The sequence below is a fragment of the Aotus nancymaae genome, unplaced genomic scaffold, assembly GCF_030222135.1.
Source record: "Aotus nancymaae isolate 86718 unplaced genomic scaffold, 86718_ANA_hifiasm-v0.15.2.pri h1tg000029l, whole genome shotgun sequence".
Classification (NCBI taxonomy): domain Eukaryota; kingdom Metazoa; phylum Chordata; class Mammalia; order Primates; family Aotidae; genus Aotus; species Aotus nancymaae.
Genome location: NW_026988442.1, coordinates 63,811,236 through 63,831,414, shown reverse-complemented (window position 1 = coordinate 63,831,414; position 20,179 = coordinate 63,811,236). Strand labels below are relative to the sequence as shown.

General features: G+C 36.1%; 1 protein-coding gene across 6 annotated transcripts in view; it reads left to right on the top strand.

The window, feature by feature from the left end:
- The window catches only part of MBD5 (methyl-CpG binding domain protein 5), a 471,066-nt gene that overhangs the window by 113,088 nt on the left and 337,799 nt on the right, over nt 1-20,179 (top strand). The window contains exon 1 of one of the 6 annotated variants that reach the window (XM_064382792.1): nt 8,532-8,552. The exons of the other annotated variants lie outside the window; for them this stretch is intronic. The gene's annotated coding sequence lies outside the window, so the exon portion shown is untranslated. Of the gene's footprint in view, nt 1-8,531; nt 8,553-20,179 lie in introns of those variants that run through there. 6 annotated transcript variants of the gene reach the window in all.

Here is a 20,179-nt window from a genome sequence, read left to right as displayed (position 1 = left end):
TAGTAATGGCAGAATGAATGATTGTGACAAAACCTAAGCATCCAAATTGTAAAACTAAATGCATCACCCAAATTATCAATTAGTAAATATTATTGTTGCTTTGAAAATAATTACATTGGAGTAATTAAACTTTCAGTGCTAGAGTGGCCCTTAAAGATTATCTAATCTAATGCTTTTATTGAATAGTGGAGAAACTTGAGGCCCAGAGAAATTACAGGATTTGTCTAGATGTGAAACATTAGTAATGTCCTAGAACACAGATTCTTTTATTCCTATTTCACTGCTCTTTTTACCACATCATATTGGAACTATTCTTTAAGTATATATAACTAAAGGCATCTTGTTTTTTCATGTATATTGACAAAGGATTTTTGCTATGATAACATAAACAAAAACCAAAAGCCAGGCATGCTAGTTCACACCTGTAGTCCCAGCTACCCAAGAGGCTGAGGCAGGAGGATCGCTTGAGCTCAGGAGTTTGAGGCTGCAGTCAGCTTTAAACATGCCATCGAAGTCCAGCCTAGGTGACACAGCAAGATCCCACCTCAAAAAATTTTTTTAAGTAAAAATAAAAATTTGAGGCTGGGCACAGTGGCTCGCACCTGTAATTCCAACACTTTGGGAGGCTGAGGCAAGAGGATCCCTTGAGCCTAGGAGTTCAAGGCTGCCATGACCTGTGATTGTGCCACCCACTGCACTCCAGCCTGGGTAACAGACTGAGGCCCTGTCTCAAAAATAATAATAATAAATAAAATGATTTTGAAAAATAGGCTGGACGAAAAACTATGGAGAACTCCTAGAAAAAATAGGACAAAAAAAATCAAAGAGATAAAAAGGCAGACAAAACCATGAGACTAAAGGCTTAGAAGGCCTATTATTGTATTGCAAATAGGAGTCTCACAAAAGAAGAACCAAAAAAGTAGAGTGAATGAGACATTATCAAAGAAAGAATATGTTAAACTTTCTCAGAACTGAAGGATATGAGTCCGTACATTGAAAAAGACCACTGAAATATCCAGCACTATAAATAAAAAATACCCATATTCAGGCAAATAGTCACAAAATTTCAGCATAATAGAGATAAAGAGAAGATTGTGAGGCACTTTCTAAGGGCAAGGAATGTGAATGGTTCACATTCAGAGTAGTAGAATGACATTGAACTTCTCAAATAATTTAAATTATGGAATAGTTTCTTCAAAATTGTAAGGGAAACAAATTTTATTACATAGAATTTTATATCCAGCCAAATCAAATGTGATGACAGAATAGAGAGAATATTACCCTCACACCCAAAAATACTTTCTATGGACTATTTCTTGGGAAACGACTAGAAAATGTGATTCATCTAGATGAACAAGTAAATCAAGAAAGAGAAACACATAGACAAATGAAAACAGAGTCCTATCCAGGAAAGCAGCAAGGAAAAGTACCAGCGTGGCTGTTATTCAGCAAACTAAGAGCAAAACCAAGTCCAGATTGTACCCTAAAAACAGAGCCTTCAGGAATGAGCTCTCCAGGAAACAAAGGAAATTGATATGTTTGAACGTGTAAAAAAATGGATACCCAGGTAGCAGCGGTGTCCGAAGAGTATATAAAAATTTTACTAAGTGTATATAAAACTAAATGCTTGAAAAAATCCTGCAATTAATAAGTCCAGGAGAAATAATAGCCATGTTCCTAGTTCACTTCAGGGCCTATAATATTTATAAGTCATGATAATATAGACATTGGCCACTCATTTAACCCAAAATTACAACATTACTTTGACATTAGAGATGGGCAGAAATGCAATTATAGGGATGCAGAAGAGCTGTCTTCATACATAATGAGAAGTCAACCAATAGTGTTTAAAATTGTTAAGGGAAGAAGTAGAAGTACAATAAATCTTCACTTAATATCATTGATAGGTTCTTGGAAAGTGCAACTTTAAACAACTTACAGCAGGTCCTCAAATAACATCCTTTCAGTTGGTTTCATTATACCTGGTTTTGCTTAAAGTTGCATTTTCCAAGCATCTATTGACAATGTTAAGTGAAGACTTATTGTATCAGAATATCATTTAGAAATAAAGAGGCTAACCCCAGAGGAAAAAAGAAGAGTTGAGAATGTTTGCCTCTGGAGACAGAGAGTAGAGGGAAAGGTGACAAAAGAATGCTGTTTTTACTATGAATCTATTAATATTGTTTTACTTTATACACTGTATGCATTGTATTATCTTGATATAAATAAAATCAATTCTAAAAATACAGTACTCCACCTTTTGTGAAAATAATTGTATATTAATATAACACTTTGCAGAACATTTAACAATGACAACAGACACTTTAATGAATGCCTATTTTATTTTGGTTATCTAGTTTATTGACCTACGGTTGTTTATAGTAAGTTCTTAATCTTATTGTAGATATCTTATATATGATGTTTGTTTTTTCTTGCTACTTATAAGATTATCTCTTTGCCTTTGCCATTTGTTTTGTTTTTTTGAGACAGGGTCTTGCTCTGTTGCCCAGGCTGAGGTACATGTCATGTTATGGCTCACTGCAGCCCCAACCTCCTCGGGTCGAGCGATCCTCTTTATAGGTGTGCGCCACCACACCTGGCTAATTTTTAATTTTTAATTTTTATTTTTGTAGAGATTAGATCTCCCTATGTTATCCAATGTGACCTCTAATTCCCGGGCTCAAGTGACCCACCTGCCTCGGCCTCCCAAAGTGTTGGAATTATAGACATGAGCCACCCCGCCTGGCCTTGTCTTTGCCTTTTGACATTTTAATTTGATGTGTTTAGGTACATATGTCTTTGAGTTTATACTAGTTGAGTTTGTTGAGCTTCTTGGGTATCCATATTAAGGGTATTTTTTCAATTGTATTTGGGAATTATTTTAGCCATTTAAAAAAAAAGTACTATTACTGTCCCTTTCTATCTCTTCTTCTGGGACTCCCTCATGCATTTTCAGAATGCTGGATGGTGTCCCACAGATATCAGAGGCTCTTTTAATTTTTTAATTTTATTTGCTTTTTGTTTCTCATATAAGATAGTCTCAATTAACCTTTCATTAGTTCATTGTCACCAAGTTCACTGATTCTTTCTTCTGTGAACTCAAATATGCTGCTGGTCAAACCTTCTAGTAAATATTTTTATTTCTGTTACTACCTTTTTTTTTTTTTTTTTGAGACAGAGTCTCGCTCTTTCGCCAGGTGCCAGGCTGGAGTGCAGTGATGAGATCTCGGCTCACTGCAACCTGCACCTCCCAGCTTCAAGCAATTCTCCTGCCTCAGCCTCCCAAGTTGCTGGGACTACAGGCACGCGACACCATACCCAGCTAATTCTTATATTTTAGTAGAGACGGGGTTTCACTGTGTTGGCCAGGATGGTCTCAATCTCTTGACCTGGTGATCCGCCCACCTCAGCCTCCCAAGGTGCTGGGATTACAGGTGTAAGTCACCACACTCGGCCTGTTACTGCCTTTTAAACTCCAGTGTTTCTATTTGTTTCTTTTTGAAAGATAATTTCTTTCTCTTTGCTGTTATTTTCTATTTGGTAAGACATTATTTATATACTTTATTCATAGGAATAGTTTCTTTTAATTTTTTAAACATATGTATTATAGATGATTTAACATCTTTGTCTAATTTAATATTTGGGTTTCCATGGGGACAATTTCAATCAGCTGCTATTTACCCTGTGTATAAGCCATACTTTCCTTTTTTTATATGTCATAATTTGTTGTCAAAACAGAACATTTTATTTATTTGTTTATTTTTATTTTATTATTAGTATTTTTTTGAGACAGAGTATGCACTGTCACCCAGACTGTAGTGCAGTGGTGTGATCTCAATTCATTGCAACCTCTGCCTCCCAGATTGAAGCGATTCTCTTGCCTCAGCCTCCTGAGAAGCTGGGACTACAGGCATGCACCACCACACCTGGCTAATTTTTGTATTTTTAGTAGAGATGGGGTTTCACCATGTTGGCCAGGCTGGTGTCAAACTCCTGACCTAAGTGATCCCCACCTCAGCCTCCCAAAGTGCTGGCATTACAGGTGTGAGCCACCGTGCCTGGCCCAAAAATGAACATTTTAAATAAATGTAACTGTCAATTCTAAAAATTAGATTACCCTCTCCCCTCAGTTTGTTGTTGCCATTTGTTGTTGTTGCTGTGCATGTGTTTTTTGAGTGTTTTTTTTTTCCTTAAAACTGGTATTTTTAGAGAAAAAAAAAAAAAAACTCATATTCTTTGTTGTGTGTGGCCAGTAAAATTTCTGCTCTGTTACCTTTATGGTCAACTAATGATTTATGGGAGATTAAGCCAGTGAGTTTCCCTGCCTTTGTGAAGGGCCTCTGTGTGTGTATTGGGACATGACTTCAATGTTCCAGCAGACTGTTTACTACTCTGTCTTAGCCTTAGCCTTCACTTTCTGCTTACACAGAGCCTGAGTCAGCCAGAGGTGAGAGCTTAGAGGTTTCTCAGGTCTTTAGTGATCTTGCCCAAGTCACCGTGCATAGCTCTCTAGATTCTCAGAAATATGTTAGACCTTTTTGTAGGCTCCTATGGACATTTTACGCTCCAATTTTTTTGTTTAATTTTTTTGGTAAGCTTCTTGTTAGCTCCACCTATTAAAGTCATCTCCTGCATTGTTAAACAGTTGCCACTGATTATTTTTGACAAATATTCTGTAGGTAGCACTGGCAGCATAGAGGCAGTTCTGAGTCAGCTGAAATGAACACAAGTCCCGAAAATGGAGGTTAGTGAGCTGCCAGATAGGTAAAATGATGACAATTCTGTGAGAATGGACATTTGGGAACTCTTAAAACTGTTATAAAATGTAGAATTTTTAAAACTGTTCTAACCCCTTGGTGACTGCTAAGCTGCTAGTTTACACAGCTACTATAGTAGTGAAGCTTTTGGCTTTTCAGCCTACTCTACAACTGGAGAAGAGAATGGAATTCATGCAAATTAAAATGCTACAAGATTCACTCTTCATATGGAAATTCAGCCACTTTTCTTGAATAAATATTCTCTAGATTAAGTTTTTAATTTCCAGAGTTCTGAAAAAGGTGATTTTTAACAATGTTTGCCAGTGTTATTACATCAGAGTTTCTGATTCAATAAATCTGAGTTAGGGCTAGAGAATTATTTTCCTTTATTAGTATTCTCCCTAGTTTTTTGGCTATTCCTTTTTAGATGTTTTTGCCCTTCTTCCTTTGCCTATTCCTTAAATATTTGGTTTTTCCCAATTTCTATGGGTTTTATAAATTCTCTTGATCCTTTATACATTGTCTCTGGATATGACATGCTTGATGGAACCAGCTGAAATGTTTTTATTGAGTACCAGTTTAATGTCTCAGAGGCAGCCCCTAATTTAGCATATCTTAAAATGAGCTTATCTCCTACATTTCTTTTTCTTTCTCTATGCCCATATGGGCAACACTGTTCAGATCTTCATTGAATCATTAATTAATTAAATAAATATTTATTGAGTGCCTACAAGGTTCTATAGTCCCTGAAGGTACAATAGTGATATAAACAAACAAATATTTACCTCTCCAGAAATGTATATTTCTAGTGAAAGAGACAAAGCAAGTAATTAAAACATGTTGTGTGTCTGATATTGACAAATTTTTTGGAGAAAAATGAAGAAAGGATGATTGCTAAGGAGAGCCAAGCTGAGGATAAAAGTTGCAGTTCTAAATAGGATGCTTAGGAACGTCATCACAGAAAAGTTACCATTTGAGCAAAGATCTGAGGAGGTGATGGGGCAAGCCACAAGGGTATCTAGGGGAAGACTGTTACAGGATGAGGAAGCAGCAACTGCACAGTGTAAGGCAGGAGTGTACCTGGCATTTTGGGAAAATGATAAAGTAGCCATCGTGCCTGGCTTGAATAATAGGAGAGAGCTCAGACAGGGAAAAGGAAACATGACTGTCTTGGTCCTGAATGCCTATTAAAAATTGGGAAACATCCTTCAGAGATTAAGTAATTTTCATCATTCTTCTCTTTGTCCTTTGTTCTCTACATCTTGTAAGTTATCATATTTTATTGATTCCAACTCCTATATTACTCTCCTCTCTATGCTCTTCATTCTTGATACTTTTGCCTTCATTTGTACTTTTATCATGGTCATCCACCTAGTCTGCTGCCAGGCTCACATGCCATATTCAACATTTATTCATGAGATATTTATTGAATAGCTTCTGTGTCCTAGGTCCTATGCTACATATTATGGATATAATGGTCATTAAATTTCAAATGAGGATTGCCTTCCATATCAATACTCATTCATGAGATATTTACTGAATAACTTCTGTGTTCTAGGTCCTATGCTAGATATTGTGGATATAATGGTCATTAAACTTGAAATGATCATTGCCTTTACAAAACTCATAGTAACTGGTGTATATAGACAGTTAAAGACATGACAGTGTAACAAGCACTTTGAGAACAAGCACTCTTAGTAGCCCATAGAAGACTGGAAGCTCTGGTTTATGAGTGCAAGCTCTCCAGAGTAAGCTACACTTCTGTTGCTATCTAAAAGATAAGTGGGAGTTAGACCCTCAGAGAGAAAAGAAACACTGTCCAAACGAAGCGACCACTTGTACAAATGCCTAGAAAATGAAACTGAAAACAGTTTAGTGTTACCAGATAAACCAGAGGGGAGAATGGCTCAAATTAGCCTGGACAGGTACAAAGGAGCTAGATCATACAGGATATCTTTATGCCCTATTAAAGTATTTGGTTGATTAAATGATTTGGTTGACCAAAACAATAATCTAAAACGATAATACAATAATGTATCTCCCAGAATTAAAACCTACTAATGATTTTTTATTAACTTTAGGTTAAATTTAAACTGTATAACATAGCACCTGAGGTACTTTATATCTGGCTTTTGCCCCTTCAACATCAGCTCCCACAGGCCCCACTCATTTGTTTATACATTAGCAGGGCGGAACTGCTTATAACTACTCCCCAGAAGAAACATTTCAAGTCTCCAGGCCACAACAGATTCTAAGATTGGTCTTTGGTTTTTGCCAACCTCATGAATTCTTATTTGTCCTTCAAAATTAATCTCAGATGTCATCTTCTATAAGAATCTTTCCCTGAAAATTCAAATAGAGCTAGTCATGCCCTCTTCTGTGCTACTACCACTTCTGTATGATCTTTTTTTGCAGTTATCATAATCTACAAAACCTGATAACGTGTTTAACTTCTCCACTAGTGTGAGTTCTTTGAGGGTCTGTGTTTTTTTTTTTTTTTTAATTTCAGTTTTAGTCTGCATATTTTAGCTTAGTGCCTTTCACTTAGCTGAACTTAATAAATAGTGAATCTAGTTACTCTAATAGAAGGCTTGGTTAATTTTGACCAAAAGCCAATGAGAATTATTTATAGGAAAGAACATAAATTTATAGGTCACTTAAATCACAAGATTGTGATACTGCTCAGCACACTTGTTGTCACTGAATGATAGCCAACCTTGTTATAATAATGAATGTCATGAGAACAGAAAACTATGAAATGGGCTCTCTCAGATGCCACTGGTGAAAATGTAAATTGTTTTAACTTTTTTTTTCCAAAGGACAGTTTAACATATTGAAAACATTTTTTCAGAGGACAGTTTAATATATTGAAAACATTTAAAATGTTCATATTCATTAATATCTCAGAAATATTCATCATGATGAAAATGTTTTAGAACTAAATAGAGGTGGTGGTTACACAATATAGTGAATGTACTAAATGCCATTGAATTGTGCACTTTAAAATGTTTAATTTTATGTTATATGAATCTCACCTCAAATTTTGTAATAATTATCCTAACAAAATAATACACTAACATTAATTAGAATGTTAATTTCAGCATTATTTACAATAGTAAAAATTGAATAATAAATGTTTAATAGAATAGTGATTATATATGATCCATCATATGCTCGAATACTGTGCAACCATTGAAAACAGTATTTTAAGGGATTTTTAATGATATGGGGAAATGCTCAAGAGAAAATATTATATGAAAAATGTTGAATATAAAATTATACAATTAGACAGTTATGCAAAACAAGCATATACAGAAAAAGACCTAAAGAAAATTGTTAGTATTACTTGAACTTTTTAAAGCACTTGGAACCTTTGTCTCAGGGGTTTAAATGGCAGGTTTTTCTTAAGTCTCTTGCTTCTTTAAGACTTTTGGCCGTTTGGGGCTCTGATTTTGTCAGTGGTCTACTCATTATACACAGAGCCTAAACCTTCATGGTACAAACAGCCAGGACAAGAAAAAAAGTTACTAGTATAACAAGTTTATACTTAGGAGGTTATAGTTGGCCGTTTATACTGCCATTTAGCTATCAATGGGTTAAGTATGATTTAGAGGACTAGCTTAGAGAGTCAAAGTTATTGAATATTTACCATGTGTCCGACCATATACTAGATACATTCACATTCATTATTTCCTGTAATCTTTGTAACAACATAATGAAGTAAAAAACTGCTTTTATACTTACTTTACAGATGGAGAAACGAAAAGAGCCAATGATTTTCTCTGGGTTTCACAGGTAGTTAATCGAGACTCAAACATTAGTATTCTGTTTCCAAATCCATGCTCGTTTTCATGTTCCCCACAGCTGTTATTCCTCTATGCTACACTGGACATCAAAACACAAAGCTTCAAATACAGACAGCCTCAGTTTGCAGATAAGTTGTATTCTAACTATATTTCTGTTTTGTTGTTATTGTTACTGTTTTGAGACAGTTTTGCTCTGTCTCCCAGGCTGGAGTGCATTGATGCAATCAGCTCACTAAAAACTCCACCTCCACGGCTCAAGTGATCCTCTGGCCTCAGCCTCCCAAGTAGCTGGGACTATAGGCATGTGCCACCATGCCCAGCTAATTTTTTGTATTTTTTGTAGAGATAGGGTTTCACCATGTTTCCCAAGCTGGTCTTGAGCTCCTGAGCTCAAGCAATCCACCTGCCTTTGCCTCCCAAAGTGTTGGGATTACAGGCGTGAGTCACCACACCTGCCCTAACTGTAATTCTCAATTAGAAGTATATGTATGTAATACTTTTTCTAATAGGTATATCTTTATTCTCATTAAGATTCAACCCCTAAGAGTGTTTTTCAGGTCTGAATTGGCACATAACTCAAAACTCATAATGTCTTTTCCATAATAATTGCTAATATTTAGCTAAGCTTTCCCTGTGCAAGTTACTAACCCTTTTAATCCCCTCAACAACTCTAGTAAATACGAGCATTATCTCTGTTTTCATAAAAGGAAGCTCAAGTACAAAGTCAAACAGGTAATTAGTACCAAAACCAAGATTCAGATCCAGGCAATCTGAACTTGCACTGCTTCAATATCCTTCTTAACATGGTATTTCAGGCAGCAATCAAAATTGGCACTCAAGAAGAAATCTGTATGCTATTTCAGATTTGTCTGTGTTCTGAAAGTGTGTGATATACACTGGCTCTCAACCCTGGCTGCACATAAGAAATAGCTGTGGGGTTTTCTAGACATATAGAACCCAAACCCAACTATGGAAATCTGTGGTAATATGCTCCACAGAGGCTGGGCGTGGTAGCTCACACCTGTGAGCCAGCACTTTGGGCAATCAAAGAGAGTGGAGGTCAGGAGTTCCAGCTGACCAACATGGGGAAACCCTGTCTCTACTAAAAATACAAAAATTAGTTGGGCGCCATGGCAGGAGCCTGTAATCCCAGCTACTCAGGAGGCTGAAGCAGTAGAATCTCTTGAACCCGGGAAGCGGAGGTTGCAGTGAGCCAAGGTCACGCCACTGCGCTCCAGCCTGGGTGACAAAGCAAGACTGCATCTCAAAAAACAAAAAAAATGTTTCACAGATTATTTTGGTGTGATACATAAGGTAGTTATGAATATGTGCACATGTACCCAGATATTACAATAAATAAGAAGTATTGTGACCATTACATGCTGTAGAGAACAATCATAGCGTTTGGAATCAGGTGAGAAAACTTCCTAAGGTGATGGCATTTTCAGTGGTCACGTGAAATATGATGGGAAACTGTTGAGTAGGATCTTTTCAAGGGATAGGATGTACTGTAGGAGATAACTTTCAGAAGGATAAACAGAAAAGATTTATATGTTTTTTCATTGAAAATTATAATTAGGGATAAACTTGCATCTAAGCTCCTTAGTATTAGAGTTTAAATCTTAGTCCACCAGATTTTAATTTGCTTTATATCAGTTCTTTAAGAATTACAAAGGAATTAATAATCCTTCCCTCTTTTTAGCTTGCATGACATTTTATTTGTACCTCTACTTTTATAGTGATTTGTGTGTATTTGATATCCTCAACTCTCTGTTCTTAAAACACCCAAGAGTACCTAAAACTTACCTTGCACATAGTAGGAATTCAAAATATTATTATATTGAATTAAGGGAGAAGACTCAGTTATCTTCTGTATTATTAGTTTTATAGAGGAGCTATGATGTTTATATGATGCTAACAATATGGAAGTCTAAATTACAAACATAAATCCAATTATATATAATATGCAGAAACATATACAATAGAGATGATAAATTATTTGTAGCTTAGAGAGCAAGATTATATTAACAACATGGAAAAGATGTTTGGTAGGTGAGCTTTTGTTATTTCTTCAGAGATATATTTTAGTCTTGGTATTTAAATTTCATTGTTAAACTAATGATACTTATTTCCTATAACCTGTTTGGAGAAGTAATGAAGAAGTAAGCAATACCATATCAAATCTCTATATTTGAAGCACAAAAGAGAGGAAGAAAGGAAGGAAGGTAGTTAAGTAGGTAATCAGAGAGGAGAATTTAAAATGTATGTCATTGTAATTTTGTCCCCTCACAAGAGCTTACAGTGACTGGCCTAAAGTGGAGGACCTAGAAGGTCAGATTTTCAGTAAACTACAAAGTACCACACCTACTGAGAAAACCAAAGTATGTGCTGATCAAGAACATGCCATGCAGATGGGACTGAGCCAGTGTGGAATTAAACTTCATTCCCTTTGTACATTTTCACCATTGATGGAGCATGTGAATTTAAGTATTGACAGACACAATGGACATTTTACCCTTTAGCCCAGTTGGGGGGTTTGTCAGTTTTTCACAACACTAAGGAATTTGTTATGTCACAAGGCCCAAAAGCATTTATGGAATAAAAGCCAGGCTAGTAGTAAATCTTGTTATACTGTACACTATTTTTATACTATGTTAAATAGATACACCTTGCTTTTTTCCAGGAGGAAATTGTGGCTTGAATTCTAATTAATAAATATTAAATTGAAAATATGTGTTCAAATGGGTTTTACAAGGTGTTATTTTGGAGAGGGCTAATCCTTAGAAGTTTGTGTGTTTTATGATTTTTTTCTTTTCATTTTCCGTATATAATATGATCAGAATTGGGTATTAGTATAATTTGTTGAAGTGAGTTTGCTCTGATTTGAATTAAAGTCTCTCTGGACATAAATATGTTAGGAACTGGAATTATCTGTGTAGGTCTCTTGGTCATGGCAGTAGAACTCCCATAGACTTTCCATTTACTCCAGTAAATAGGAAATAACTGAAAACCCCAAGCCCGAAGTTACAGATAAATTATTTTTTTTGTTGTTGAAATTTTCTGTTTTGGAATTGAGAATACATCTGTACTTACAAAACCTAGTAAATGGATCTAGTTTCTAGGGAAATGTTCCCAAGGATCACACCATCCTGGGGATCTGGGGAAAGCAAGGCACTGACTGATTTCAGATCATTGTTGAGAACTACACCACTGGAAATGAGAGGAAACCATAGGGAAGAAAATTCCAAAGGCAATTCATGCCTTATAACATCATTGGGCCTCTCATGCAGTTCCGTTTTGGTAATGATATTTTGAACAAAGCTCTATCTTAATAAAGCAGGTCTTTTATATTAAATATTAGTGTATTATCCATCATCAATAATATATTAAAAACATCCATGTCCTACTATTCATTATTAATCTTAAACTTTTGCCACTCATAATTTTCCTTTGAATTAATTTTCTCACTTATTTTTCCATTTTCTTCCCCCCACCCCCACCCCCACCCCAGGGTTTCACTGTGTCACCCAGGCTGGAGTGCAATGGTGCTGTGTTGGCTCATTGCAACCTCTGCCTCCCAGGCTCAAGTGACAGTCCTGCCTCAGCCTCCCAAGTAGCTGGGAGCACAGGTGCATGCCACTGTACCTGTCTAATGTTTTTGTATTATTTCTAAAGACAGGGTTTCACCTTGATGTCTAGGTTGGTCTTGAATTCCTGAGCTCAGGCAATTCACCCACCTCAGCCTCCCGAAGTGCTGAGACTACAGGCATGAGCCACTGCACTTGGCCTTATTTTCATTTTAATATGTGGTGCTGGCATTTTATAAGCTACCTTGATCACTTTGGAATAAAACAGAGACAAATAAATATTTTGAAAATTGAAAATAGGATAAATATTAATTTTGGCACAACCATAAGCCATTTTCAGAGGAAGCATAAAACAGCACGAAAAGATGACATAGAATACTAGACTTAAGTTCTGGTTCCAGCTCTGCCATTTTCCACCAGAGCTTTGACTTGTTAGTCTCAGTTTTCTCATCTGGTGAATGAGGGTAACACCTATACCCTAAGATATTAATGATAATTAAAGAATATTGTATTTGAGAAAGTATATGACATAAACCAGAAACTTAGTAGTAAATATTAGTTGAATCTGGATTAGATTTTCATAGTTTGGGAAAAAGTATTTTCATTTTTGTCCCTTCAGAATCTGTAATTCCTATGGCTAAATTGTTACGGTTTGTTCCATTCATTAGGAATATGAGTTAGGGCACTTTGAATTCAGAGAATCTGATTTGTAAAGGCTTGATAAATGCTACATTTGTGCAGTGTCTGGGGATCTCCTCCTGGAGAGGAAGGATTACTCTCTGAACCTCCATGTTGCCTCTTTGCCAGTAGATAGCATCCACTACAAGGGAAAGGTGTTTTTCCAGCCCTCAAAGAAGAAACATAAAACACATTTTCTTATAGCACCTGTGCTATAAATAGGATTACTTTTTCATGTTCTTTTTTTAACTTAAGGCTATTTCACTCAACATAAATAGTTGTGCATTTGTGAGAATATAACTTTACTCTCTACATCTTTTATTGCAAATGAACCTTTCCTTCAGCTGGATGTAGACTAGTCTTGTCATTTCCATGTTGCCCTTCATTCTGAGCCTGATTTTTGAAGATTGGAACTTCCTTTAATCTGTTTCCCATCCAAACCAACAAACTCTATACCCAGATGATTTGTTAATGAAGTAGGATTATATTATTACTTAAAAGCCAAAACCTTTTATGGATTAATGAAGAACCATAGGAGTAGTCTTTTCACACTTATATGTTGTTTTGGAGTGAAGTGAAAAATTTAATGAAAACAATAGGCACAGTGGAGAGGGAAAGAAAAACTTTCAGTTAAGAGTGCTGGGATAATTTTTAAATATGTTATGATCCCTACTTTTCCCCTTTTCCTCAGTTTGCTTAATTTTAGAAGGCCTGCCTTTTAGAATATGGCTTTATCTTTGAGACTTGTGACTTGCTATAAATTTAAACAGAAATAGCAGTTCAGATATATTTCATATTAATGGAATTGTTAAGAATACAGTCAAGGCCTAGTTCTTAATATATAGCCACATACAAACATCTTTTCTCAATTGTTCATTTAGTAAGAAAGTGCATTAAAAGTAGAGATATACAGATTTGAAATATGTTCGTGTTGGGAGGTGGTGCAATGCTAATAATACTTCTTGAGGTATTATTTATGTTGAAGGTATTATGTTGTGGAGCCTAAATGAAAAGCTCTGCAAATTACAAAAAAAGAACTATGTTAGTGATATTTATTTGTTTGTGAAAGGGACATTTGAAAGAAATGCTAGCCCTTCTTCTGTCACTGACTATGACCTTCAGCAAGTCAACCTTTTAGCTTTGTGTTTTCTTCATCTGGAAAAGGAAGGCAAGGTCTCAGGGACTGCTAAGGTTCCTTTCAGCTATACATTTCTGTTTCTATGAAAACTTTAGATAAGAATTTAGTCATATACTATATAAAATGTTGCTTTACTTGGGAGTTATTTATAGTATATAATTTTATATTGCAAACAGGATTTTAAAATATATAAAAATTCAATTTTATTTTTTCCCCTAAATGTTTACTGCTTAATACATTGCATTTCTTTTCCAGATTTTTCATTTTGAGAAAGAAAATATCTTTTTTTAGTTAAATCTCCCATTCTTCTCAGTTCCTGCTACCTCTCTCTCTTCTCCACCCCACTTCTCTCCAAAATCCCACTGCCATGCTTTCAAAGTAACTCTGGCAATCACAGAAGCCTACAGAATAATGGCATAGGCACCCTGACAAATTCTGGGGCACTACTCTGCAGTAGCCATAGACCAATGCCTGACCACTATGCTGTGAAAATATAATTCAGAGGAAGCATATGTATGCATAATTGACCCAAATAGTATTTTATAGCATAGCACAGTTTAAGGAGAAATGTCATTTCTTCATTGTCTTGCATATACTGCTTTCCACCTTTTCTTCTCTGTATTTTCTGCAAAAAAGTGATTACAACCATGAATCATTTTCACAGCTACAAATATTGGTCTTGGTAGAGATATATAGTTTACATACACTTAACTTTTTCACTGATGCATTTAGCTTTCAAGAAATTACTATGCTTTAATAAACCCATATCAATGGGCAGTATGCGACCACAAACATCCCTATCTTAGGCTTAACCATCCAGTCTGTTTGAGCCATCCATTCAGCTGTAAGCTCTAATCCAGAGTAGGACACTGAGCAAAGTGAAGATCCAGAAATAATAAACCATTGGACTTAGCATCTCATTGACTAGAGAAGCTCTGGCATTTTGGGGATGCTGGGATCTGGACATGAGTCCTCCTGGTCAGCATCTATCACCTGACCTGAAGGCACACAAATGCTGTGGAACAATTTAAAAGAAGGAAGCCCTAAGATTCAAGGCAGAAGACTACTACTAGGGTCCAAGAAAGACTTCAAAGCTTAGTAAGAAACATCTTACTTAGATTGAGAAAGTATTGTCTACACAGAGAAAGTATTTGTGGATCCTCCAAATGACTTTAATCCATACTTGTTTTTTTCTTAATAGTATTTACCTTTACGTTGCAGTAGGAGTGTAGCTGTTTACTAGGGGAACACACAGGCTGATTATTTGGGATGATGTCAAGAGTCATCCTTGACTCTTGTTCTGGTGGATGTTTGTTCTTGTTACAGTTTGGACCATACCAGGAACTGTAAGGATTATTTCTTGAAAGAGTTAGAGCATAGAGTGATATTATTATTTGAACTTTTCTATGTTTTCTAGTATCCTAATACCAGGCTCTTATTTTGTTAGCATTTTGGATTGAGAATTTACAAACTACATTACTGTAACAATACTTAGCTATTAGTATATTTTCAGCTGATTTGCCAAAATTTTGGCAACATTTAGGGCTAAATTTACTTTGTCAGAACTATCACTGTGGGAATTATGGATGCCTCATGGTTTTGCAAATATAATAAGTGATGTGGGTGGTCTGCTCATATGGTTTGAAACCTCTTGCCATTTTGTGCACATCTGCCATCCAAAGGCCAGCTCCTCCATCTAAGCTGTAAGATTGCCTTTGAGCTACTAAAAGCCACTGGGGAAGACCTTAAGCAGTGATTGGCAGGTTTCAGCATATAAACACCCTTGCTCCCTTGGCCCTTACTTAGCCAGTTCTAAGGCATGTACCTTACACCATTTGTCAGAGTTTCCTCTATAGGATGAAGCTTCAGTTGGTCTCTGTGATTGCTATCTTAATATATTAGCTGCCTTCCCTTCTGTTATCATGTTCCCTACTCCTCTGTCTGTTTACTAAGACCCTCCCAAAAACTTATCTTCACTCATTCCTTGTCTCAGAGTCAGCTTCTGGAGGAACTCCAACTAAGACAATTATCTAATTAGGCTGATGTTAATTTATTTTACACTGTTATGTTAAATTGTTTAGAAAAAAAATGGCAATTTTTCTAAATTGCTGTAAGGGTGATCTGTTTAAATTTATTTGAGATTTAAAATATTTAGAATGAGAGATCTCTTTTCATTTTTTTGTGGCACAAAATTGTTAAAATTACCGGCTATCAAATATTGGTAAAAATTAGCAGTAGTGTGTGAGTAAAAGGGTGTTACATGGTCACCCTTTTATTAGCGTTCTAAATACTATTTTTAAATATTAAAATCAATATAAGTAATAAAGTCTTAACACTGGTGGAAGTAAAGAAAAATACATTTAAAAAATATATATATAATTCTAACAAAAAGTTTATGGAGATCTATAGCCTAAACTAAAATGAACCATAATACCTCTAAAATGCTCAAATATAAATGTTTAGGGGCACCTAAAAATGCTAAAGAATTGAAAACAATAAAAAAAAGGTAAAGAAGTAAGATCCTAAGGCACTAAAAACTAATATTCAGAGAACTTAATGTACCAAATAAACTAATAAAATACGTAACAGCCACCTTGATACTAAATGTAAGATGTAATAAAATGCTCAAGTGAAAGTATTAAGAGCAACCTAAAACTACCAAGAGAATTAGAATGGAGACGATTTTAGAATACCAAAAGTGAATTTAAAAAGCAATCTTTCAAAGCCAGGAAGATTGCTTTTCTGGTCACAGGAAAGCAAAGCACTCACAGAGCACTCAAGGTCTCAGAGTGAAAACGAAGGCCTGGGTGTAGTTGTAACCACCTGATGGGTTCATCTTGCCCACTGCCCAGATAGAGCCAATTTATCAAGGCAGGAGAATTGCAATAGAGAAATAATTTAATACATGTAGAGCCAGCTAAACCAGAGACTGATTTTTTATTATTATTATTATTATTATTATTATTATTTTTTTTTTTTTTTTTTGAGACGGAGTTTCGCTCTTGTTAACCCAGGCTGGAGTGCAATGGCGTGATCTCGGCTCACCGCAACCTCCGCCTCCTGAGTTCAGGCAATTCTCCTGCCTCAGCCTCCTGAGTAGCTGGGATTACAGGCACGTGCCACCATGCCCAGCTAATTTTTTTGTATTTTTAGTAGAGACGAGGTTTCACCATGTTGACCAGGATAGTCTCGATCTCTTGACCTCGTGATCCACCCGCCTCGGCCTCCCAAAGTGCTGGGATTACAGGCGTGAGTCACCGCGCCCGGCCTGATGATTTATTATTACTCAAATCAGCGTCCCTGAAAATTTGGAGGGTAGGGTTTTTTAAAGATAGTTTGGTGGGCAAGGGGATAAGGAATTGTGAATGCTTGCACTTAGTCAGTTCCTGGGTGTGGGCCACAAGAACAGATGAGCCAATTTACGGGTCTAGGTGACACCACCTGATCCATCAGAATGCAAGGGCTAAAAAAATACCTCAAACACCAATCTTAGGTTTTACAATAATAATGTTATTTATAGGAGCAACTGGGGAGGTTTGTGAACTTGTGGCCCCTGGCTGCATGGCTCCTGAGCCGTAATTTCTAATCTTGTGATTAATTTTGGTTTTATAAAGGTGATCTGGTCTCCAAGAAAGGAGAGAGTTTGTTTTAGGGAGGGGCTATTTTCATCCTTGTTTCAAAATTAAACTATAAACTAAATTCCTCTCAAAGTTAGTTCAGGCTACACCCAGGAATGAACAAGGGAAGCTTGGAGGTTAAAGGCAAAATATAGTCAGTATCAGAATTCTTTCACGGCCGTAATTTTCTCACTGTTATAATCTTTGCAAAGGTGATTTCATGGTCTAAAGGAGACAGGAGTGAGGAGGTGGCTGAACTTAACCCCCTTGGAACAAACAGGCTTATTCTCTTGATCTTTGGGGAAGGTGTCAGAAAAGAGTCTCATCACTACTGGGGTCAACTATTGATGGTTTGGGGAACCCAGACCAATACTGGACTAAGGCTTATTCGACTAAGCCCTGCTTGCAATCTGTCTTTAAAAAGGCACTTCCTCTACAAAAAGAGGGAGAGATCAAGTCCATGTCAGGCACCCCAGGCTTCCTAGTGCATTTACTACCCTTTAAGTAACATTTTCTAAAACTCAATGATAGCTATGTGAATAAGAAAAGGAAAAGTAAATTCTTAGCAACGTTAGCTGTGATGAACAACCAACACTAGTATTCAAAGCCTTTGACAGCAGACAATCCACTTTATATCTCCACCAATCTTATCTGCCTCAGCCTGCTTTTTCTCAAACCACCAGCTTGTTAAGATAATTCAGTATACTTTTCTTGTTCTTTTGCTTAGTTTGACCGGTTTTGTTTATATCACAAGTTGAGAAACTGCCATGTATTTTTCTAAATGTTTTGATCTTTTAAAATGTTCTTTTATAATTCAAATAATTTCAAAGACATTATAGTTTAGTGAATAGGATCATAGGTCTTAGAGCCTCATCATGGACCTTAGGGCCATGCCTGGGTCCAATCCTGGCTCTGCCACTTTCTTGCCAAATGACCCAAAGCATTTTACTTCTCTTAGCTTTGATTTCCATCTGTTAATTTGGGGAGGATTGGAGCATACTATCCCATAAAGTTGCTTTGAGAATTAAATAACTTTTTTTTTTTTTGAAACAGAGTTTCACTCTTGTTGCCCCAGCTGGAGTGCAATGGCACGATCTCAGCTCACTATAACCTCTGCCTCCCGGTTTCAAGTGATTCTCCTGCCTCAGCTGAATAGCTAGGATTACAGGCATGCGCCACCACTCCTGGCTAATTTTGTATTTTTAGTAGAGATGGGATTTCTCCATGTTGGTCAGACTGGTCTTGAACTCCCGACCTTAGGTGATCCACCTACCTTGGCCTCCCAAAGTGCTGGGATTACAGTCATGAGCCACCTCACCCAGCCAAGAATTAAATAACTTAAATGTGCAATATTTAGAATAGTGCTTGGTATGTATGAATGTTCAATAAATATTTGATTTTTTTCATGTAAAAAACAGTACATTATGGGTAAAATTAGAATTTATAAAGTTGAGTTGATATGAAAACTGAGATAAAAAGTGGTTGAGATGTATAGCCACTTTTATGTAATGATTTGTATGGGGAAAATGCATTATAATGACCAGACTACTGACTTCAAAAATGAGTGTTTGACACACAAGTAGTTTGTAAAATACTACATTTTTTACTAATTTTTTTCAGGTAGTATTTACTATTTTTTTAGTAAGGTAAATGGTATGCCTACTGTGTGCTAATCAGCACTTTTATGTCATTGCATGTAATCCACAAACAGTCCTACTAGGTAGCTAGTAAGTACTTCATTTAAAAGGAGAAAGTTGAAATTTTAGAAGGGTCCAGGGATTTACTCAGATAGTAGTGCTGTTGTAATGTAGCCTCTTTACCTCCAAGCTCAAAGCTTCTGCTACTATCTCCTGTGTTATTAACAGGGGAGAGGTTTGATACATGTAACAACTGTTATGCTACAGGCACCAACCATTCTGGCATCACAGCGGATGCCAGAATACTAGGGGATCCCTGCTGTACCAGGTGTTAACCTTGGGGAATATGGAGGTGTCTTGGTGGGAGTCAGCTCCATAGAGAAAGGGACATTTGGAGAGCTTGGAGCAGTGGCCATTTCCAACCAGTATTTAAGTATTATATTATATAGTATTTTAACAACTAGTATAGCCACACTGTTGTTTCTGACCAAACATTAGCCATATCGAAATTTTGATATAACTAGTGTTATAATTAAGTACAAAAAATTTTTAAAGACCGTATTAAATTTTGTTTTCATGTTTTCTTCTACAAGACATTTTTAGGACCAGGCCCAATTGAGAATTTCTTCCTTGTAATTCTTACTTAACTATAAGTACATAAATATATGGTCCTGTTTCACTTACATTGATTGATTAATCACTAGTTGTTTCAGTTTGTTTCCTGTTGCTATAACAAGAAGACCTGAGACTGGGTAATTGATAAGAAAAAAAATGTATTTCTTGCAGTTCTGAAAGCTAGGAAGTCCAAGACTGAGCAGCCAACATTTGATGAGGGCCTTCTTGCCTTTATTATTTTCAGCCATTTTTAAAAAAAATTATGAACTTGCCGTAATTTAGAGGAAGAAGCTTACATGTTAATGTACTTTGTCCAAATATTTCTTAATCTATTATAAATATCA